We start from the raw sequence: 25,693 nt of genomic DNA, 5'->3' as shown, positions 1-25,693 counted from the left end.
GGGGAACCTTACATCCAAACCATAACAGATGAGAAGTGCTAGAGCTGAGATTTGGAGCCTAGCATGTTCTGGTTTTACAGCCAAGCACTGATGGCAGTGCTCTGACCCCTCAAGTTGTCTGATGGCTCAGGTTACTCAGAGCCTGTACCATGCCGCTGTAGTGGTGTTCAGGGCCTGTGAGGACAAATCACTTTAGTACAACAGTACTAACCTGCCAAGTGATCAATGCCAGTCCCTTGCAGCTGGCTATTCTTATTCAAATGTCAAACCATCTGAAGCTAGGACCCTTCCCAAGTCTCATGCAATTTCAGACTTAGGGCTTACATCAGGAGGAAAACCAGAGCCAGGCAGGAATTCTTGCTGCCTCCTGAAATCCTCATATTTATTGATAGACTCTGTTCACAGGGTATTGTGGCTGTCGTGTTGCCATGGCTACTTCCCCTGTGTTGCTCCTGGGCCTCTGGGGCAAAGGTGGAAAAGCTGAAACCGAAAGCTTCCCTTTTAACACACTGATGAATTTGACTTTCCATGGTGTGTTTGGTGTACCCAGCATTCCACTATTCCCTGTCTGGTTCCTCCCTTATTATTAGCACTTGAAGTGTGGACAATAATACTAACTATACTATCTGAGTCAACTACTAGGTGCTCAGTAACTTCCATATATTATCCATTTAATCCTTTCTACAATTTTGAAACTAAAGCAATATTATTGCCATTTTACAAAGGAGAATACTGAGGCTTAGAAAGACCAATGTGTCCAAGCTCATACAAATAGTGACAGAGTTGAGTTTGTTTAGACAATTGAAGTCATTGAACTATGTAGAAGAATTCCTTTTTTTCTTTTTCTTTTCTTTTTTTTTTTTTTTTTTTTGGTGGTGCTGGGGATCAAACCAGGTCTTGTGCACTCTAGGAAAGCACTTTATTGCAAAGCTACATCCTCCAGCCCACAAAATTTCTTCTCACAATCAAAATTACCCCTTCCCATCACTTCAGATAGGGATGAAGGAAGGGGCAGAAAAAAGGACCAAAGTTCTTCATAGTATTCTCATCAGCTTTCTGTCACTGTAAAAAAAAATACCTGAGTCAATCAGCTTATAAGAAGAAAAGGCTAATTGGAGCTCACAGTTCTGGAGGTTTCAGTCCATGGTCAATTGACCCCATTGCTTTTGGACCTGTGGTGAGACAATACATTGTGGAGGGAGCAAGTGGTGGAGGGAACTCTTCACTTCATGGTGGCCAGGAAGGGTAAAAAGAGAGAGGAAGGTTCTGGTTCTTAATCTCCCCTTCAAGTGCATATTCCCAGTGACCTAACTTCATTGAACTAGGCCCTACCTTTGAATGGTCCATCACCTCCCAGTAGTGCCATGGGCTAGGAATGGAGACTTTAACACATGGGCCTTTTGCGGGCACTTATCCAAACCATAACACAAAGTTTAGGAAGAAGTCAGCTCTAGTTCTTCCCTAAAGAGCCAAGGAACATGATTTCTGCCTCTGAGATTGTCTCATGTTTGGACACAATGGACTTTAGTAATAAAGTTGATATTTGTTTTGTAAGTCTTTATACTATAAAGTGCTTGTGTATAAAGCATTTTTTTTGTGAGTGGGGGAGGGCAAGACCTTGCCCCCATTTTCTAAATTCTGTGGACATGGCTCCTCTGTGCAGAGATAGATTTGTGAAGCTAAAGAAGTTGAAATCCGAGACTCTCACTTGCTTGGGCATATGCTTTTTTTTTTTTTTTTTTTTTTTGGCTATTATGTACAGTCAAGAGTACAGTCTCTTCCATATTAAGTTCCTCTCAATGCCCCTTCCTGTTGGGTAGTCGCTGGCTCTGTGAACCTTCTCTGAGTCTTTGGCTAAGGGGAAATTGAACCAGGAATGCCTTTTCTTGGGTTGGATGGGATGTGTTGATGTGGTATGATGAGTTGTTGTTGCCTGCTTTTGTGCGGAAGTCATTTGTGCACTCATTTTGGGTGACAGAATGTAGACATAGGACTGAAGACTATAATGCAATATGAGTACATTCTTCATCATAGAAGTATGCAGGTGGTAGAGGAGAAAAAAATGGTTTGAAATATTCAGAGCCAGAAGCTCATTTGTGGAAAATTCTTCAAGTCACCTTAATGAAAAGATGTAATGAGTGGTTTTGGTTTTACTGATGCCATGCTAACTCAGAAAATACTCTCCTATTAGGAAATATGTGAGGGGGGCAATCAAAGAGTATGCACAAAAAAGAAAGAAAGAAAGAAAGAAAGAAAGAAAGAAAGAAAGAAAGAAAGAAAGAAGGAAAGAAAGAAAGAAAGAAAGAAAAGAAAAATGTCATAGGATATATCAAGAAATTAATGAACAAATAGACTGTTTTCAGGATTTTGCAATGTTTATGGTATTTACCAGCTATTTAAATGTATACTTTGTGGTGGTTTCTTTATTATTCTAATGAAACACCCACAATTTTATCTATTATTTTTATTTTGTATTAATTAAAGAGGGTCCCCATAATTGTCTAAATGTCAAATTCCACAAACAGATCCCACAAACCTTGCATCTTTCTCTGTCACTACAACATGTAAAACACACTAACCAGACCTTTCAGGGAATGATTGGTGGCAGGAGGAAGGTGGAAAATTCATATGTAAGGGTTGCCAGGGGAGTGGCTTGGGAACTGAGCCAGGATGTGGGCTCTCCAGCTCCAGTGTAAGCGGGTCAGGGCCCACAGTTGCCCGGCCCCCATGCCTCACTCACAGTATCATGTTTTTTTTTTTTTTTTTTTTTTTAATCCAAGCCTGTTCAGTGAATAGGCAGCTGTCATCATGCCCCCAACCCACACCACATCTCACATCTCTTCTCTACTTCCCACGAGGGCCTAGGATATCAGAATTAGAAGTATATTCCTTTGGATTTACAATAAAAAGCAAATATTCTCACAAGAATTTCATTGTACATCACTATTAAGTACCCCTTACTCCTGAGGCTTAGGAGATGTTAATGAAGCTGGTGATGATGACTCACAGACTTTTTTGATGCATGCTATGCATCAGGTCATATGCACATAGGTAATGTGCACTGTCTCAGGCAACCTGCTAACAGAAGGAAACTGAAGTTGAGAAGGGTCACACAACTCTAAGCAGCTGAATAAAAGATTAGGGCAAAAAAAGAGTTAAACAACATGGAGACAAGGGCTTTACAAGGCTTTACAATTTTCAGGCATTTCACAATCTTGCCTTGGGCCAGCCCTGCCCTTTACTGTCTTCCCCAACTCTAGTAAAATGCTGATTACTGCTTTTTCTAATCACAAGGAACAGGGTAGAATATACTATACATCATACAGGGTGTAAAAAGTAAACCCCTGGGCAATGAAAGTATCTTCCCCGGAACAAGGAACATAATTTGGATTAAAAGTCAAATGACACCTGGATTCAACAAAAATCAATTACCAAGGGGAAAAGGTTTTTAGTACAACTAGAAACACACAGTTAAACATTAGCGCCCGATGGTTTGAAGTGTTTGAATTTTGCAATGGTACGGTTTGGAAACTTTCCAGCAGAAAAGCTATTTTCTTTTAAGAGGAGAGCTATCTGCAATATTTTCTTTGCTGAAATAATGTGATCCTTAATGACGTCTTATGTGACCCAAACTTTAAATAGACCTTATTATTTTAGCTGACCTCATACTTACTAGGTTTTTACAGGTCAGCAAGGAACTATCAACAGCTTCCTGATAATTAATCCTACTTGCCCTGAAAACTGTTAGCCAGTTAGTCTTATCTATGCTAAAAGGAAGCTTTTATATGTACCAGACTTCCTCAATAAATAATAAAGAACAAACTGAAATTCTGCAGAAAGGTCCAACATTGTGAGGTTTGAGAATGAAGAAACAGATTGAAAATTGTGATGACACCCTATCTTCAGCTCCTAACTTGCTGCATTCTGTGGTTCTTCTGGCAGAGGAATGGCTATACAATAGAGTCAGCAGTACAACTAGTCAGGTCAGGAGTGACTCTCTGGGTGGCACTATCAAGATGTATGGACTTTTAAATCTTATGCAAGTTACCTGGGTGGTCTGTCTGGGTTGGGAAGTAATAGGGAAGGCATCTTAACTAGCAACTAAAGTAGTTCCCACCAGAATTTAATTTTCTACCATTAGAGACTCATTCTTTTGACTATGAAGATCTTTAAAATATAGCTGCCATCTTTGGTTGACATCTATCCCAAAACAAGACTGCTGTTTGATAGGAGAGAAAGAGAGAGGTGTTGTTAGAACTGATACAAAGGACCACAGAAAGAAAAAAAGGTGATGAAATAGTGAACTTGGCTTTCTTCAAGAGAGTAGGAAGGTGCTGCTGGACCCATCTAGCAATTTGTAAATGGGTTGTTTGAACATATGGGTCTTAACATGTTCATAGATTGTGGGTGTGTGTGTGTATAAAATGAAAAGGCTTATTATAAGATGCAGCCTCTTGTCAGCATAGTATGAAGTTCCTCAGGTAAGGGCATGCTTTATAATTAAAGGATTTCTGCATCTGTTAATTGCCCATGGCATGCACCCTTTCATTCCAAGACAAGTTTCTGATTTTCAGTGATAATTTATTATAAATCTATTTTCTCATCAGGCTAAATCCAACATCCTCAAGTATATATGGATAAAAAGAATCATTAAGATTACTTGGGGCTGGGGATGCAGTTCATTAATAGAGTGCTTGCCTCACATGCACAAGGTCCTAGGTTCAATCCCCAGCATCACACACACACACACACACACACACAAAAAAATATATTACCTTATACAAGAGAGGCAATTCTATCATATATTAAGCAATATAGGACATAAACATGACATTTATTCCAGTGCACTAATCAATTTTATCACTCACATGGAAGTGATGCAAATTTTAAACATGTATGGCTATACGATTATAACTTGATATGTTAAATTAAGCAGGCCAAATTGCATTATGAAAACATCCAGCAAAGTTAGGACTGAAATTCAAAAATCTGAGGAACATTCTTCAGAAGGAACAAAGACTGAGGAGACTTAGTATGAAATATTTCATCCCCAGTTTCAAACTTTTTGGAAATATCCTGAATTAATTTATACTCCACTAGTGATAAATCAATAAATTAATTTATACTCCACTAGTGATAAATAAACCCAGAGAAGGAATGTCCAACTGAGAAATGACAGATGACCTGTTGGTGGCCATTAGGGTATGTCTCAATTATTTTTATTTGTACCTGTTTAAAAAAAATGGCTGCTTATGTTTCATTTTCCTATGTTAGTGGTACTATCTTATATCTGTACCAAGCCTAAGCTATTGTAAAGAATGTTTTAAAGAATAGGTTGGGTATAATATGTAAGAATAGAACAATGAAAATGAAACAGAATTCTGTCTCTTATCTGTGTATTTTCTTAGGTGACTCTTCCATTCTGTATTTGAAGTAATGTCTGTGTTGAATCTCTTCTTCTTTCTGCCTCCACTTTTATCACTTTAGTCTAAGTTAGTGATTTTTTGAACACAGTGCAGAGTAACAAACTCACTTCACAGCATAATCTTGTATTTGCATGTACATGGTTATATGCATAAGAAACTGAAAAACAGTTATGAAATTGTGCAATGACTGATCATATTTTTTATTGTTTTTGCATGATTCTACTTCATTGATATTACTGATCAAGAGGTCTAAAATGACTGCATAAGCCCAATGGATTGTAAATCGTAGTTCGAGAAAATGTGTTCTAAGACAGGATCATCCTTTACCCAGATAACTGCAATAACCTATCAAGTGGTCTTTCTTCTATTTTTCCATCTGTGATCTGTTGTATCTTGCAGCAAGAAGGATCTCAAAAGATAAATCAAATCATGTCACTCCTCTATTCAAAGCCTTCAGTGGCTTCTTGTGCTTACAATAAAAATCTAAACTCCTCACTACCACATACCTGATCTGACTTTTGACCTTCTCTTCAAATTCATTTCATGGGATCCCTCCCTTCCTCAGTATGCTCTGGCTCCACACAACTTGTTTCAGTTCTTCTAGGACAAAAGATCCTTGCCTGCCTGAGTACAAGTTGCTCCCTCTTCCAGGAACACTTTTTCCTCAACTTCTCATGGTGGGGTGCTGCTTGTCCTTTGATTTTTGCCTCATTTTCCCTACACAGAATTCTTTCATGACCACCCTGGTTTAGGTAGGTCATCCTTTTTTAAAAAAAATAGATTTCAGTCCATTGTTGAAATACTTATCACACTTGGGAAGATGAGGAAAAAAATATAGCAGCTAGAAAGCTTTGCTTTCAAGTAACAGGTAAGATGGTGGTGGGAGGAGCGATAGCAAGAATGCAGTCTTTTGAGGCTGGTCCGTGTTCATCTTAGGAGCAAGAACTTGAACCTTCCAAATGTAACTTTATGTGCTGTATCTTGCCTATAATTACTGCCTTTTCATTTTTGTTTAGTATTGAATCACATTAATTTTCAAAATTCTACATGTCTCTACTTTGCTAAGAAAGACAAAGGAAAGAAAGGGTTTGGTTACACATAGGCCAACAATTTAGAGAGACTGCCAGGTCCCAGAATTCGTGGTGACAACAGTAATCAAAGTGGCAGAATCCTACGGAAACACAGTGGTCAGGGGAAAGAATCAGAGGCTGCTGGTAAGGCCAGTTCCCACCAGTTGGGGGTTCTTTTTAAGATCTCTTCTTGACTCAAAACTTAATTAGAGGGTGTTATGCGGTGTTTCCATTCTTCAACCATCCATTCTCCAGCCCTGGAGATCCTTCCTGACACAGAGATCCTGGGTAACTTTGTATATGGACAGTACTGTTAAAAGAAATGAAGACTCCTTTGTTCTAGGGACATAAAATCCCTATTTCTGCTCCACAGTTTTGGATATACCAGCAGATATTTGCATACCCCATCACCAGCAGCCAGTTGGAGGGTGGAGACACAGATATACCTGCTCTTGTGTTCAGATGGGATTTGGAATCAGTCAAACCTGTCAGAGTCTAAGAGTCAATACCCTAGGAGAGGATTTGGAATAGTCATTTGGATTACAAGGACTTGGTGCTTACAAGGAAAGTCACGTGGCTTCTGGACTCTCCCTCTGCTTTTGCTAGCCTCCCTTCCTGAGCATTAGGTTGCCCTCTTGTTCTTACAGGAAAGTTAGCTGGTGTTGAGTGCCTAGAAGGTTCTGGGCATGGTCTACGGCATATGTACATGGTGAAGACACATTTAGCAGGCCCTAAGGCATGATTTAAGGCTACTTAAATATTTATATTCATTTAATATAGCCCGGTTTGCACTCCCAGCCTGGCTTTTTTTCACAATTTTGTGTTTATGCTTTTTCAGCCCAGCACTAGGGAAATATTGTCCCAAAGCAATGACATGAATATATGTGTAGTATAGGTGCTGTTTTCAATAGTACCTGTCTTTCTGGTTCCCTACAATTCATCAAAAAAGATTTGTTTTTACTATTTTACTCGTTCTGTTTTCTCCCTGAGGCTTAACCTTGAAGAGTTTACTATGGTTTACACATGAAGTGAAGTATGGTATGGGCCATTTTTAAGGGACTAATTGTTCTCATAGGAGGAGTCAATTTCAAGAATGAGGAAAAACTATCCATCCCTAGGGTTCCTGCTTCCAACCCGCTACCTCATAATTTAATTGCTTCAATTTAGAATAACATTCAGTTGTTCCAATGTCAGCCACTGACTTTCCATAAGCAACAAAAAATAAGGAAGATGTGGCATTAACCAAGGAAGATGCCATAGGTTAAAGGAACAGGGAGAGCTGACCTCTAATATCTCTGGATAGGTGGAACAAACCCAAACCCAGTTTATTCCTGGGGCTCAGATGTTTTCAATCACAATTTATTAAAAACAAAATGAACTGGCTATGTTGGGGTTAGGGTTTAAGCTCTTATCTAAATCCTAATTGATTTTGGTTTGTGAGGTTCTGGAATAGTAGTCTTTCTTTCTTTTTCTTTTTTCTTTTTCCTAAGGAATATCTTATTGTGGAACAATGTAGCAGATGGATAAGAAATATAGGAAACTCCTGGGAGTTTACCAACATTTATGGTATTGTGAAAATGTGACAATAAGAGCAGTCACAAAAAAAAAAAAAAAAAAAAAACAGACTTCAACAGGCAAAAAACAGCAGGTCATGGCCTGCAGAGATGGCCAACTCAGAAATTTGACTGTTTCATGTGTTTAGATGATATAATTTAATTTAACACAGATGCTGAGCCAACTTATGCTCTAATGATAATATATTTGATATGTTCAACTTTGTTGTAATCAAAATTCAATTTTCTTGTGGAATTAAATAATTGAAATATGTTGTGGCATTTATTATCCCCAAATGACAAAAATCAAACAGACAACCAAGTGGCACCAGCTTCAAATGAAAGCAAAGTGGACTGGGGCCAAAGATGAAGAAGGCCGAATGGCAGATAGAAGCCCTACCAGGAGACTTGAGATTGGAGGGTTTGTGTTTAAGACCATGATCCTCTGCAGTGAGACAGCTCTGTCCATAGGCTTTGGAAGAATAACTTGTGTTCAGTTTTGCAAGAACAATTTTTATGATCCATGGTTTAAACCAGATGTAAGAAGCATTTAAGTCGAAGAGAATGGTGATAGCTCTGTGGGTTTGTGAATGTTGAGTAGAATCCCCAAAGTTCATATTATCTAATGACCATTATTGATATCTATTGACCATTACTGGTTTCTAGTGACCATTATTTATCACTAGATAATATGAAAAAGGCCATCAGAGGACTTTTGTGGGAATGAACTTGAAGAAAGAAGAGAATTCTATATGATGGATGAACACCATACATCTTAATTTTATAAAGACCCAAAGATATTTAAAATAGCCTATCCTTTGTCTTGACAGGCATGTTAGTTTTGAGATCACCTACTTTGAGTTTGATTTGGGATAGTCGTTATACTCAAGTGTCCTAAGACTATAACAAGAACAGAAGTCTTAATGAAAATATTCATACGTGCTTATCATTAAAGAATTTCAGTAGTGATATAACATCTTTATAAAAGGAAATGGCATATTTTTAATTTTACATCCCATGTCTAAGAGCACAACTTGAAATCTAAAATTAATGAGTCATTTGTACATTATTTTATTAGAAAACAGAATAGTGATAGATGCTGCTGAAGTATCCCAGAAGCACTGAGAGATAAACAAAAAAGTTAAATTTGTAATAAAATCTCATTAATCATATGTAACTGTGGCTTCAGAAAAATGAGTCATCAAATCTTTGGAAACTTTGAGGATGTTTACTAAGACTTTAAAGTTGGACATATTCCAATTGAAAATGTTATCCTCAAGTAAAAAGGGTTTTTAAAAAATTTTTATCAGAGATGCACTGAACATAGTTAAACTATTTAATCTAGACTATTTGCTAGGTGATTTTTAGGTAACCATAGTGACCATATCTAAATGATTTGTAAAAAGTGTCTATTGTAGCTGTTGATTGCACCCTATTGACCCAAAAGTATTAATTTGTATTAGTGAGTAGAAAATGAAAGGAGGTTGTGAAACAGAAAAAATAATCTAGGGGTAAATGTGGGAAGACATAAGCATATACGTGCACACATAGTCTAACCTCCCAGTGTGGTAGTCTGCTCAATGTTCCCACTTCCACTGCAGCTCACAGGTAGGGGCTCATGCACTGTATTAGGAGTAGGCTAATACAAAGGCTAGGGCTACTTATGTCTTAATGCATTGTAAACTGCAGTTGTATTGCTTCTAGTTAATTTGATCAATAGAGGCATTCAAAATCTATAATGTTCATTCTACAGTACATGTTTTGATCAAATTGGTTTTTAATTAAATTTAGAAAGCAACTAAAATCTCCATTTTATTATATTAAAAAACAAGAAATTTAACTAGACATCTGGCTGTTAAATGTCATGTAGAGAAAGCATTTAAGTAATTAGTTTGTTTTTCAATTTTTTAATTTCAATGTTTGCTATCTTTAGAGTCAAAGTAGATTAAGAATTAGTCATGATAACAATTTCTTTGATTTATGAAGAAAGTGTGATTCAAAATAATGATCTATTCAGTGTGTAAAAAGGTAATTACTTTCATGTCAGAAATAGTTTTACATCATCTCTGCACTTGGTCTTGAGTTGTCGTATATAAAATTAAAAACATCATAATGTACTATGTACATATAATTAAAATGTTATAATAAAATTTAAAGTTAAACATAATCATTAATATTATAATTTTTCCTTTCTTTTTTTCTTATGGCAGCATTTCAGCTCACAATTTATCTATTTTTAATATTTTTTTAGTTGTTGATAGACCTTTATTTATATGCGGAGCAGAGACCCAATATCTCACACATGCCAGCCAAGTTGTGCTACTGATAAGCCACAGCCCTCACAATTTATCTTCTTGTGATTATTGTTCTTCTTTTTAAAATAGTGAATTAAAAATACATTATTCTGCACAACTTTGAACATGGAATGAACTCAATTTTCAGGCATTTCCAGGCTTCAGGAAGGTACCTGTTTCTTGTTTCGGTACTCTTACCTTCTCAACAATCCCTGTAATCAAAGGAACACAGATAATGCTCTGAGACACGCCAGTGGCAGAGTGGAAGACAAAGGACATGAAAGAAACAAAGTACAAAGTCATCCACTTGACCAATGTGTGGGATCTGAACTGCAATCCACAAAGAGTATGTTGAGTAGAGTGTGGTTTCCAAATTTTGCCTGTGAATAATAAATGCAAAGTTTTGGAATTTTAATGGAAATCAGAAGAAAACGCTGAGCAAAGACTCCCAGGCACCATTTTTTTTTTTTTTTTTTTTTTTTTGCTTCTAATAGTCTTTAAACAACAACAACAAATAACGGTATACACTTATAAGGTGCTTACTCAAAGTCCTCGGCTGGATCCTGAGGTTTGTGTGTACTCATATAGATGAAACAGAAGTAGGTTAATTTTCAGGAGCTTAGAGTGTGGTAGAGATGAGAAGACATGTAAATAAATAATCATCAGGAAAATGTTGGTTAGGTGCACAACAATTTTTATGTCCTACACTCGCTCTTAAGGTTGTTAACATTGGTCTTGTGTTTGCATCTACTTCCTAAATAAGACCACATTCTCCTTGAAGGTAGAAACTATCTCATTCATTGTTATATCTCCTCAGTCTTGTGTAGTTCTTGTAGGGAATCAGGAAATGCTTTTTTATAAATATTAACACATATTAGTTGTATAAATTAATGGGTTCACCACAATATGTACATAGGTGCATTTAATATGACTCCCTTCCCTTCCCTTTTCTCCCTTCTACTGCAGGCCCTCTTCCCTTTTCCTTAAAGTCCCCCTTCTACTTTAAGGTCATTTTTTTTTCCTTTTTCTCTCTTTCTTAGTTGACACACATGTGAGAAAACATGAAACTTGTCTTTCTCTGTTTGGCTTATTTCACTTAACATGATGTCTTCTAGTTCCATTCATTTTCCAGGAGATGGTAAGATTTCATTCTTCTTTATGGCTCCATTGTGTATGTATACCATATTTTCTTTATTCACTCATTGGTTGACAGGCAAACAGCTTTATTTCAAATCTTAGCTATTGTGAATAGTGCTGAAATAAACATGGGTATAGAGGTATCTATCTTTCTCTCCATTTTTTTGTGCTCATTTCATTTGGATATATATCCAGGAGTAATATAGTTGGATCATATAGTAGTTCTATTTCTTGTTTTTTAGGAACATCCATACTTTTTTCTGTAGTGGCTAAAAGAATTTACATTCCCATTAATAGCATATATGGATTTCTTTTTCTCCACATCCTCACCATCATTTGTTATCTTTTTTAAAAGTATTTTTTTTAGTTGTAGATTGACACAGTATCTTTGTTTACTTAATTTTTTTTTATGTGGTGCTGAGGATTGAACTCTGTTCCTCACATGTGTAAGGCAGATGCTCTACCACTGAACTACAGCCCCAGCCCCAGCCTCATTTGTTATCTTTTGTTCTTTGGAAAGTAGTCATTCTGATAGAATCTTATTGTAGTTTTGATTTGCTTTTTTTCTGATTGCTAAAGATACTGGGCATTTTTTCCATATACTTATTAGCCATTTATACTTCTTATTTTGAGAAGTGTCTGTTCAGATCATTTTCATATTTTTCATTGAATTATTTGTTCTTCTGATATTGAGTTTTTAAATTTTTTATACATTCTGGATATTGATCCTCTAGTGGATGAATAGTTGATGATGATTTTTTTTCCCATATTGTAGATTGTCTCTTCACTTTATGGATTGTTTTCTTTGCTGAGCAAAAGCTTTTTATTTGATCCAATCTCACTGTAAATTCTTGCTTTTTGTTTCCTGAGCTATTGGAGTACTATTCAAGAAATCATTGCCTATGCCAATATCTTGGACTGTTTCCCAGTGGTTTCCTCCAGTAGTTTGAAGTGTCAGTCTTACAGGTCTTTGATCCATTTTGAATTGAATTTTGTACAGGGTGAGAGATAGTAATCTAGTTTCAATCTTCTATATGTGAATATCCAATTGGTTCAGAACTATTTGTTGAAGAGGCTGTCTTTTCTCCAATGGATGTTTTTGGTTCCTTTGTCAAAAATCAGTTGACTATCGCTGCCTTGGTGTTTTTTTTTTTGTTTGTTTGTTTTGTTTTGTTTTTTAGTCTTTTATTCTGTTCAGTCGATCAACATGCCTGTATTTTGGTCAATGTCATGCTGTTTTGGTTACTATGGTGCTGTAGTATATTTTGAAATCAGGCATTGTGATGCCTCCAGCATTCCTTTTTTTGCTCAGTATTACTTTGGCTATTTCAGGGTCTTTTGTATTTCCATGTTTTTTTTTTTTTTTTTGTCTTTTGTACAAGATTTTATTAAAGGTCTTTAAAGAGCAACATCCAGACTCCAGATACAGATGCCAAGGAGACCCTGTTATGCTGTAGGGTGTATTTCCATGAATTTTAGGGATATTCTTCTACTTCTATAATAAACGTTATTGGTGTTTACATGGGGACTGCATTGAACTTGAAGATGGATTTGGGTAGTGTGGTCTTTTTAATAATATTAATATTCCCAATTCAAGAACATGGGAAGTCTTTTAATTTTCTAGTGTCTTCAATTTCTTTCTTCAATGTTTTGCGATTTTCATTGTAGAGGTCTTTCATTTCCTTGATTTAGGTTATTCCTAAGTATTTTTTTGTTGTTGTTTTAGGTTATTGTAAATGGGATTGCTTTCCTGGTTTCTTTCTCAGTGAGTTCATTACTAATGTACAGAAAAGCTACTAATTTTTGTATATTGGTTTTGTATCCTGCTACTTTGCTGAATTTGTTTATCAATTTTAATGTTTTTGGTGCTATCTTTGGGATTTTTCAGTATAGAATCATATCATCATTAAGCAGATATAATTTCATTCCTCCTTTCCTATTTGTATCTCTATTCTTTCTTTCCTAGAGCTAAAGTTGAGGTGAAAAGTTTTAGTACTTAATGAATAAGTGAGAGTGGTCTACTTTGTGTTATTCTTGATCTTAGGGAAGTACTTTCACTTTTCCTTCATTCAGTATGATGTTGGCTATTGGTTTGGCATATTGAGCATTTAGTATGTTGAGATATGATCCTTATATACTTATTTTATGACTTTCATCATGAAAAGAAATTGAATTTTATCAAAGGTGTTTTCTGATACTATTAAGATAATCATGTGATTTTTATCCTTAATTACAATTATGAGCTGTATTATGTTTATTGATTTGCATGTATTCTATCTCTGGAATGAAACCAACTTGATCACGGTATATGATCTTTTAAAAGTGCCACTGAATTTGATTTTCAGGTATTTTGTTGAGGATCTAAGCATCCATGTTCATCAAAGATATAAGTCTACAGTTTCTCCTCCCCTTCCCTCTCCCCCTTTTTTCTTCTTCTTTCTCTTTCTCCTTTCCTTTCCTCTCCTCCTCCTTCCTCTTCACCACCTCCTTCTCTTTCTTATCAGGTTTTGGAAAGTTGCCTTCCCTTTCTGTTTTATGGAATAGTTTGAAGAATATTGGTGTTAATTCTTCTTTAAAAGTCTGGTATATTTAGCAATGATTCCTTATGAACCTGGCCTTTTTTTTTTTCAGTGAGAGACTTTTCATTACTGCTTTAATTGATCTATTTTATTGATCTGTCTGATGTTTTAATAACCTCTTATTTTAATTTTAGAACTCATATATGTCCAGAAATTGGTCCATTTTTCTAGGTTTTCACATCTGCTGGCAAAGAGTTTTTATTCCCTAGTGATGTTTATTTTCTAGAGATCCCAAGTGATGGATGGTATATATTGCAAAGTCTCCCGTTTCATCACTAATTTTATTTATTTGGTTCTTCTCTTTATCTTAATTAATTATGTAAAGGTTAGTCAATTTTATTTACCCTTTCAAAGAACCAGCTCTTTTTGTCACTGATTCTTTATATTGTTCTTTTGGTACCTACTTCATTTATTTCTGTTCTAATCTTTATTATTTCTTCCTTTTTATTGATTTTCCCCCCTAAAAACCTAAGGTGCATAATTAGGTTATTTATTTGATGTTTCTCCCTTTCTCTCTTTTGATGTAACCACTCATTGCCTTAAATTTCCCTCTTAGTATTGCTTTGCTATATCCCACAAGTTTTGGCATGTTTCCATTTTTATTTGATTACAGGAATCTATAAAATTCCCCCCAATTTCTTGAGTGACCCCACTATTCAATAGTGTTGTTCAATCTCCCTGTGTTTATAAAATTTCTTTGGTTTCTTTTGCTGTTAATTTCTTGTTTCAATCTATTGTGATCTGATAAGATAAAAGAAATTCTTTCTTTTTTTTTTTAATTTTTAAAGATTTGCTTTATGGCCTATTACACAATCTATTTTGGAAGAAGTCCCATGTACTGATGAAAAGAATGTGTGTTCTGCAACTGTTGGAGGCAATAATCTGTAATGTCTTTTAAATCCATTTGATCTATAGTATAATTTAATTCGGATGTTCCTTTTTTGGTGTTTTGTTTAGATGAGATTTTCTTCAAATTGTTTCACATACTTTGTGTTCATTTCTTCATGTCTTACTCATTTTATATGTTTAATAGTTTTTACTACACTGACAGTCTTTGATTCTTTCTCATTTGTATGTTTACTCTTCTAGTGAGATTTAGTCTTTCCTGTGCTCTGGTAATTGTGTTAATTTTCATTGCCTTCTGGGAGTAGAATTAAATATTTTCTGTAATGCTGATCTAGTGGAGTCCTTAAATTTATGTTTTTTTTTTTTGGAGGTTTGTATTTCTTCTTCAAATTTGAAGTATAACCTTGCTGAATATAGTAGTGTTGGATGGTAGTAATTTTCTTTTAGGTCTAGAAATATATCATTCCATGACCCCTGGACTTCAGAACTTCTTTGAGAACTCTGCTGTTATTTTGATGGATTTATCTTTAAATCTGACTTAGAGCTCTCAGCTTTTAATACTCTTTCCTCGTTCTATATTTTTGACACAGATAACATGTTACAGAAAGCTTTTTTTTTTAAATTCCTGATCATATCTGTTTGGGTTTCCAAATGCTTTGTGTACCTGGATAGTCATATCTTTCCCAAGATGTGGAAAAATTTCTGCTATATATTTAACCAAAAGGATTTTCTATGCTCTCAGAATATAGCTCTTCTACCTCTAATATGCCAATTATACAGATTTTTTGATTTTTGAACAGTGTCTCAGATGTTGTGTTCTCTTCATTCTTTTTTTGTTTCTTTTTATTTATTTTTTAAATGATTTTATTTTTTTAAATACACCACAGCATAGTGCATTACAATTCTTATTACACATAGAGCACAATTTTTCATATCTTTGTATATAAAGTATGTTCATGCCAATTCATGTCTTTATACATGTACTTTTTTGCATTACAATTCTTATTACACATATATGTTACAATTTTTTATATCTCTGTTTGTATATTAAGTATGTTGACACCCAATTCGTGTCTTCATACATGTACTTTGGATAATGATATCCATCATATTCCATCATCCTTACTAATCCCCTGCCCCCTCTCTTCCCTCCCACCCCTCTTCCCTATCTAGAATTCATCTATTCCTCCCATGATCCTCCTCCCTCCCCCACTATTAGTCAGCCTCCTTATATCAAAGAAAACATTCAGCATTTGTCTTTTTGGGATTGGCTAACTTCACTTAGCATTATCTTCTCCAATGCCATCCATTTACCTGCAAATGCCATGATTTTATTCTCTTTTATTGCTGAGTAAAATTCCATTGTATATATATGTATATATACCACATTTTTTATCCATTAATCCACTGAAGGGTATCTAGGTTGGCTCCACAGTTAAGCTATTGTGAATTGTGCTGCTATAAACATTGATGTGGCTGTGTCCCTGTAGTATGCTGTTTTTAAGTCCTTTGGATATAGTCCAAGGAGAGGGATAGTTGGGTCAAATGGTGGTTCCATTCCCAGATTTCCAAGGAATCTCCATACTGCTTTCCATATTGGCTGCATCAATTTGAAGTCCCACCGGCAATGTATGAGTGTACCATTTTCCCCACATCCTAGCCAACACTTATTGTGGTTTGTCTTCATAATAGCTGTCATTCTGACTGGAGTGAGAGTTTATCCTAGAGTAGTTTTGATTTGCATTTCTTTAATTGCTAGACATGATGAGCATTTTTTCATATATTTGCTGATTGACTGTATATCCTCTTCTGAGAAGTGTCTGTTCAGGTCTTTGGCCCATTTGTTGATTGGGTTATTTGTTTTCTTGGTGCTTAGCTTTTTGAGTTCTTTACATATCATAGAGATTAATGCTCTATCTGATGTGTGAGGGGTAAACATTTGTTCCCAGGATGTAGGCTCTCTGTTCACCTCACAGATTGTTTCTTTTGCTGAGAAGAAACCTTTAGTTTGATTCCATCCCATTTATTGATTCATTTGTTGATGGTTAAATGTACTTTGTTGGCAGAGTTGTCCTGAAGCTCTAATATTCTTTATTTTTTTCTATTTTATGTAATCTATTGTTGAAGCTTTCAACTGATTTTTAAAATCTAATTTACTGAATTTTTCATTTTTAAGATTTATTTTCAAAATCTCATTTAAATGCTCATTTATATCCTGCATTGTCTTCCTTGGTTCATTAATATTTATTTGCACTATCTTGGATTTCATTGATATTTAAGAAAAATAATTCTTTTAAATTCTTTGTCCTGCATTACATTCATTTTAATTTCTTTGACTTTCATTACTAGAGAGATATGAACTTTAGGTGGTGTCATACTGCATTGTTTTTAAATATTTGTTTTCTATGTTAAGATCTGTGCATCTATTGGGTTTGGTTTCTCTTCTACTCTTATGCAAGGGCCTTCTTTGTTATACAGTGTTTTCTTTCTTGTTGTGTAGTGTTTAGTTCCAACTGGACTTCATATTGTAGCTTCCTTCTGGCTTCTCTGGTGGTGATTAGTGGATTTTGACACAGTGTGCACTATATTAGAGTGTGAGGGACATGCTTTCCCTGTAAGTCTCACTCCTCTGGTAATCAGGCAGGTACTCTATAAACAGCACAGTTCATGAGGTATACACTCTGTGTGACTCCTACAGTGGGAATGGAAATCCCTATCAGGTTTTTAGGGTTTCCTTGGTCTCTGTTGATACTAGTTCTGTTAATTCAAAACAATTCTGCTATTGGATACTCTAATAATGGCAAAGGAATTAGAGCTTTCATGCTCTTCTTAGACACTGGTATGGCCCTAGTTGTTTTACAGGGAAAGGCAGAGACCAGGGTCACAGTTCCCCTTCAATAGCAGCACTGGCCTCCAGTCTTGTCAGCACTGTGTGATCTGATAAGGTAAAGAAATGGTCAATGCTGAGGTCCCTTATAGTTTAACAGTTATACTATTTCAAAAACAGGTAGCAGGAAAAGGGAGAAAAGGGGGAAAGGAAAAAAAGAAAGAAACCATTAAACATTAAAAAGAGGAGAAAAGAGAAACACACAACATCCACCAAAGCATTAATAAAAAAAAAAAAAAAAACATAAAAATTCCTCTCTGTTGATGGAATGAGTGGGCAAGAGTAGAAACTTGCACCCTATACCCATCAGAGCTGCTCCCCCTGGCATCCTAAGTTGTGCACCCCTTAGAGAAAAGGCTGGGGGTTATTCACACCCCTTTTTCCTTTGTGGTGCTCCTCAGGCAACTTGCGGGAGTGATTTGTGACTAGCTGCAGTTTCTCACAGCTGCTTTGCATGCTGGAACAAGCTAGGGTAGAACACAGAGCTCCCTAGAAACAAATTCTCTCTGGCACAATCTGGGTTATCCACATCTAGAGCAGGGCAGACCTGGAATGACGAGGTGGCTTATCAAGGATCTAGCAAAGAATGAAGAACTCCCCCAAGTTTTTCTCTGGATCTGGGCACTCTAAAGGGCTGAGGTAACACTGGCTCTGTGACGTCCCCTATTCATGGTGAATTGACTGGAGAAGTTCTCTGCACCTCTTGAGAAGGGCCATATTACCTGAGCTTGCTTCTTTGAGAATTAGCCCATGAGAGAAGAGAAGCAAACTCAGGTAATATGGCCCTTCTCAAGATGGCACCCAGTTAAAGTACTATGATGATATGTGGGAGGTGCAGAGAACTTCTCCAGTCAATTCACCATGAATCCTGTCAGCAGTGTTTACTGGAACTCTCCCTTTTTCTCCTTTACTATGGATGCAGGGGAATTCCCTCCCTTTGTTACATTTTTGTGCAGTGGGTGGTGAGTTGTATTGTTTCACTTTCTATGTCACTAACAACATCTCTGCGTTTCTCCAAGTCTCTGTCCATTGTTGAACTCTAGCATTCTTCCATGTGAAACCAAGAACGGCTACATTCGTTGTTCTAACTATGTCTTGTGAAGATATGAGCCAGTGCTGGGTAACTCCAATCCACTGTTTTAGAAAGGTATTCTAATATTCTAAGACTTTCTGCAAAGAAAAATTTAAAATGTCACTTCTATAATGCTAATCAATTACTCATGCCCTTAAGTAACTACAAATTTCAAAACCTGTAGAACAGTTCTTCTACAGATATCTTGCTTAACTTTGGGTACTCAGCTGTTTTAGAGCATGTGTCAACTCTAACTCCCATTTTATCCTTAGTAACCCTGCTAGAATTCAGGCTTATTAGAAACTCATCTCTTCCAGTCAGAAGTTCTATGGTTCAAATATCAATAACTTTTATAGTTATTTTTCTACTGAATGCCATCTCAATTGATGCCTAATTCACTATCACCCTTAAGCTTTTGCTATGTTTGGTTAAAAAGTTAAATTTGAATTTATTTTATGTCACTTTTGCTAGAGTAGATTCTGGTGTCATAGTAGAACACCCTCAAACTAGTCTGCAGTTAAATTCCCTCCTCACACTTTACTTATGGATCCTAGGATTCTTAAGGTGGTCATATTTATTTTCTTAGAGTCTCACTGAAGAGTTTTCTATTTTAAAAACGTTGCTTAAAAAGTCATGATCCTAGTTCCTTCGTGGAAAATTCTTGTTTAAAAATTATTTGCTGTGTTCATTTTTTCACTTTCCAAAACAACATATTTTGGGGATTGCTTACCATATTCTGTAGTGATTTCTCTCAAATATCAAGAGAACATTAATTATACTATTTAATTTTTTATTTCTTTGGTAGCAGATGATTTTGAAGGAAGCAGATAAGTAGGAAAAGACTTGAAAAACAATGTGATGGTAGAAATAATGTTAAAAAGTTCATAAAAGAAAAAGATAATGCATCATTTAATTAATATTATATACACACACACAGATAGATAGATAGATAAATGCTTCTCTGTGGCTTCCTCCAATTTATACATTTTCTGAATGTAGTATATAAAAAATGGTGCTAGTTTACTTCGTACTGGGGTTGGATATGGTTTGAGTGTCCCCCCCACAAAGATTCAATTGCTGGAAGTTTAGTCCCTGGTATGGTGGTGGTGAAGTGGTGGTACCTTCAAGTGGGGCACAGAAGAATGCAATTAGGTCACCGGAGAATCATCCTAGGAAGGGAGTAATGCTGGTCTCACAGAATGAGTTAGTTCTCTTGAGTGGGAGTTGTTATAGTAAGAGCAAGCCTGGCTCTTGAATCTCTCTTGGTTCCTGTCTTGCCATGTTTTATCTTCTGAATGCATTCCTGCTTCCATGATGCCATATGCCATGTTAAGACATGCCAAGGGGTGCTCTCACTAGAGGCCAACTGATGGGGCTGCCCAATCCTGGAATTTCAGCCTCCAAAACTGTGATATAAATACATCTTTTTGGTATAAAGTTCCAGCCGCAGGCATTTTATTATAGCAAGAGAAAACTGATTAGTAATGCAATGGTCATATACCATTTTTTAAATATATCTTAGAAATGTTATATGCCCATAAAAAAGAGATGAACTATCAGTAACACATAAATGTACCAAAATAGGTACACGGTAAGAAGTGTCTGAAAAATACATCAAGATGAGTTGAAAAACTCATAAAATATTGCCTTATTTTTCACAAGATACACATTTTAGGCCAAATTTCTTTTACAAAAGAAGAATACTATATTTCCTTGTTGCATCCTTCACAAAGCTTCAGAAGTTCTGCAAAATAAACATCACCATTTCTTTGGAGGGGTTCAACATCTTCCAGAACAAATATACAGAAGGAAAAAAATTGTAATATAACTATTACAGTTTACTTATTCACACTTGGTAGTTTTTTAAAATATATGTGTATTCATAATTTACATTTTGCTAAGTGAATGCAACTTTTGAACAGCTCTTATGTTTGGAGTAAGGAAAACAGTCTGGTCCATAGGACTTTCGACATTAAAACGGCAAGCATTTCATCCAGATGTCAAAACAGGAAGAACTTCTGGCATAATCAGCACTTATAATAGTACAAGAAAATACTAGTTAATCTTTCTGATGAAGAATTCTAATAAAGGACAATCTATATTGAGTTTGACTTTGAGTATGATGATGTAGAGCTGTCTAGCCCCTATCTGTTGTTCAACATATTGAATTTGCTCAACTCATTCATTTCTGATTATGAATGGACTTATTTCTATGTGGTCATATATTTAAAATAAATACACTTAAAAATCACACTTAATAAGATGCTCAACAGTAGTGATGTTTTGTAAGACATTCATGGGTAAGAATGTAGCCCACATAAAGAACCCTCTGTGCTGCTAGTTTTTCCCTTAAAATTTAGTTATTTGTTACTGATAATTTAAATTCATTCCCATACGTGTAAAATTAAACAGTGTAGTCAAGAGACAAGTTGGTGGCTTGTGATGAGGGCAACTGAGTTAACTTTTCCTTCCTTCATTAGAGTAAACATGGTGAAAATCACCCAGTCTTTCTTCATCTTTAAAATTAGAACTGCACACAGATAAGGATAGTTTTTAAAGATAAAATTAGATAACATAGGGGAAAAAATGGTTGATACGTTTAAAATTTAAAAAGTTAACTTGGTAATACTAATAACATGCAAGTATTAACTTGTAACATTATTCCTATGCTAACCTAGAAGTTGTATGACCTAGGATGTTGCTGATCTTTGATAGGTTCTGAATAAATATGTTATTTATTCAGAAACATGAAAAACATGAGAAAAATCATTTCATAAGCACCATTTTCCTGCAAAACATACGTGATTTAGCTTCCCAAATGAATTTTAACTTTTACATAAAGCACTTTGATCAATTGCTACTCAACAAACACTAACTTGGCAGCAAAGAGACCTCAGTATACTGTGTAAGGAAAGCATCTGTGTGTATGTATTGGAAAAGGAATGTGTTTGACAGTGGTGTCTGAAATTATTGATATTTGCCCTATGAAGGAAGCAAATGGGTGGACTCAAATTCCTTACATGGCTACTTGTTCTGCCTGCACTGCATGGTGCTTCTACTTAATAATCTCATTTTTTTGTTGAAAGGATCAAAGAATAGAAGCAGCTGAAGATGGGAAATCTCTGGGAAGAATAGATAATTTGATATGGAAAGATTAAGACTGGAATACAAATATAGGAGGAAGACTAGGTAGAGAGCTCTGAGAGAGGGAAGTATTATGCTTGACAGCTGTTTCTTAGCTCTCCTTTCCTTTCATACAAGCTTGAGAAAATAATTTCATATTTGTTTATTTCCTACCTTCTGAAGCCATTTTTGAGAAGAGAAGGAGCACAGAGAAGAAGAAAGGAAAAATGGCACCACTTTAGAGTGTAGTCGGGCCAGTATCCAAACCTCCCACTCTTTCTGTGTGTGGGTTTCCTGAAAGCTCTCCATGAAGCTTCTAGGTTACTGCCTCTCATTGTGAAGGAAATCATTCATGGTTAGAGGAAGATGTTCCCAAGAGCCCAGTCAGGCCATTGTGCCTTCTGGTTAAGTCTAAAATGAAAATGAGAAGCTAGTGGAGGGTCAATTCAATTGGTAGAATGAAAGTAAGGAACTTCCAGAATGTAAGGAACTCACATACAGGTCTGAACCAAGGCTATGAAACTCCTTTAAGGTAACATTACCTTATTGTAAATTTTTTTTCCTATATGGAAAATGAAGATCTACTATGTAAAGTTCTGATTTTTGGAGAAAGTTTGAAAGAAATAATCTACTTAAAATAATAAGTACACTGTCTGGCACATAATAACAAACTCAATGATGGTAACTATTATTAATGCCCAAACTGAATTTTTTCTTATTGTGCTAAGCTCAGATTATTTGTTACCGTAACTTGCAAATCCAGGTCAAATAATTACAAGTGTTTTCTTTTCCCCTCAAAAATGTATGTAAGACTTTTAAAAAAATATTTATTTTTTAGTTATAGGTGGACACAATATTGTTATTTTATTTTCATGTGGTGCTGAGGGTCAAACCCAAGTGTCTCTCACATGCTAGGTGAGCGCTTTACCTCTGAGCCATAACCCCAGCCCCTGTAAGACTTTTTTTTTTAAATATTTTTTTTAGTTGTAAATGGACACAATATCTTTATTTATTTATTTTTATGTGGTGCTGAGGACCAAACCCAGTGCTTCATACCTGTGAGGCAGGTGCGCTACTACTAAGCTATAGCCCCAGACTTTTAAAACTTCAGAAAAGACTTTTTACTCATTCAGAAAGCAATCTAGATTTAGATTGCCTATTATTTCAGTTTTGTGGTCGTCTGAACTTTGTCAACTATTGACATTATATTGTCATATTTTTTCCCTTTTAAATGAGGAAATGCAAATTTCTTACCAAGTAGTTACAGAAGCTAGAGTTTACCCAAACAAAAAAGAAAGGTAAGTCTATGTGTCCATCTAAACTTAAGAGTAACTATGTTCAGAAGTATCTTGGCTGTGAATGTGTTTGGGAGAATAGACTATCTCATTTGACAATTATTTTGATTATCTAGAAAAAAGTAAAGTTATGTTTGTAATTGCAACATCTCCAACTTCACATAAGGATGAATATATTTTCTCAGAATGTAAATATTATCTTATGACAGAGAGAAAAAAATGATAAACAACATATGCTTTCATCCAATACTATGTAGCAACAAACCATTATGCATTAGGCACATATTAATCCAGTTAAAGATTAAATTGCCCACCAAGGCACTGCCAAAAGTAAGATATCCCAGATGTTCTAGTGAAGCAGGAAGTAGGGTCTGGATTATGGTTGCAAGTGGGGATTGCTTTGTCAAAGTTTAAGTAAGTGTCAGCCACAAACCACTGGCAGCTAGGAGAAATGGGGTGTTTTCCTCCTCACAGAGTGTGATGCAGAAGACTCTGGATTTAAGCTCTGCTTCTACCTCTCAGTTAAGTTCTCTGTTCTTGAGAAAGATCATGGGAGCAGCTGGGTAGAGAATGGCAGCCTCTGCTTAGGAGAGGGTCCTCATCAAGAGAAAGGGGCTGCTGTGGCTCTAACTGTAGTACAAACTGGAGTTAGGCCCTTGTGTGCAGATCACCTGATAGCTTCCTGAATAAAGTGCAGATTCCCTCAGCCCCACAGGTCAAAATCCAGGTATTCCCAGATGCTCACCAGCTTGAAGATTATTGTTTTTTTTTTTTTTTTTTTTTTTTGAGCAAAGACTAAAATAACTACAAAATAATGTTTTTATTCACTGCAGTGAATCTAACATATGATTCACCCCTTTGGTCTTACTTTAATAAGTTGCAGAAATTTATATCAGCCTTTGAATAACTACATTTAAAGGTTCTTAGTTCTTTTAATTTTTTTTTTTTTCTATTTGTGGTTTCTCAGCTTCCAGTGAGCAGATGGTAGTAAGCAACAGACATCCCATTCCCGGTAATGAAGACTAAACAATACACAGTCAAAATGTGTTGGATCCAAAGCCTGATCTTTCAGGTTATTAGATATAGAACATGGGCAAATCCTCAACCTCTTAGTTCTTGTTTCTGAATCCCTATGACATGGAATACTTTCTTGAAGATTAAATGAGGTACGTGTAAAGAATTCAGCTAGAGTGCTCAATAAGTTCCAAGAATGTCCACAAACCTTACCCCAATCCCATGTCATATGTCAAGGGAGTCCGCATATTCTATCTTGAACATTCTCTGTACTCTTCCTTTTGTGAATAATGCAATGCCTTTCTCCAATTTTCCCCAACTATGAAAGGAAAGTCCACTTGTTTTTAAAGATCCAGCCTCAAATGACACCTCTTTTCTGGATTTCTCTACAATACCCCATGGTAGTTAATCCACTATCCCTCTCTAAGTTGGAACACAGTTCTCTCATCGCACAGATGCAACTGAATCATAATTATGTACCGGTGTGTCAGGTTCACTGCACTGGGTGAAATGTTGTCACTCTTAAATCCTCATTACTTGATGCTTGTTAACTCAATAGGTAATCAAACTATCTATTCAATACCCTGGATAGGATGTATTCATGTGAGGATGACTGGGCAGGAGACTCTATCGATACACTTGTAAGAAACTAATAGGCTTACCAATTAGTGTAATTGTTCTAGGTTCCCTTCATCCAGCCCCCACAGTGTTCATGCGCTGTGCTAGAGGAGGCTGGCTTCTGCCACAGGTCTGGTCGGGTTTCTCCATTTGGGGACACAGCCAGCTCCGTAGGGCACCGGCAGGGGGCGGCGTGGTAACGCAGCTGGATGCTCTGAGATTGACACCCCCGCACTTTACCCCTCAACCTCCGAGTCACACAGCTCCCGCGATTAGGTCAGGGGTTCCCCCACCGTAGAGGGGGCGCACTGTTCTCTCAGACTGGGGTGGCCGCCGGTTGCACAGGGCCTTTGGGGAGGTTGCATTAGTTTTCCAGGCGTTCCCCCGCTGGTCCCACCTCAGCATCCCGCAGCGTCTAGGTAAAGGGAAAACTGCCCTGGATTACTTCGGAAAAAGGCAAACGGATGCCGGGGAAAGTGGAGAGCTTTCTAGCAACCACTGTGGCGCGAGTGCGCGCAGGGATAACCATTACAACTCCTTTAGCTGTGCCCAAAGACTGAAGGTGAAGGGGAGAAACTATATCCTTTAAATTCATCCTTTACGTCTCGTGGGAAATCAAATTATATCCTACTAACATTTTATTCACCTGAAAGGGCAAACTTTAGAGGGCTGAGAGGAACGTGCTTGGTCTCCTCCGCTTCTCCTCCAGGTTATATGTCGCGGTGCGCTGCGCAGCAAGCCACACCACAAGTGGGCGGCCGGGCTTTCGACTGGGCCGG

The sequence above is a fragment of the Spermophilus citellus genome, assembly GCF_964194105.1.
Source record: "Spermophilus citellus genome assembly, chromosome: 5".
NCBI classification, from domain to species: domain Eukaryota; kingdom Metazoa; phylum Chordata; class Mammalia; order Rodentia; family Sciuridae; genus Spermophilus; species Spermophilus citellus.
This window is presented reverse-complemented; position numbering follows the sequence as displayed.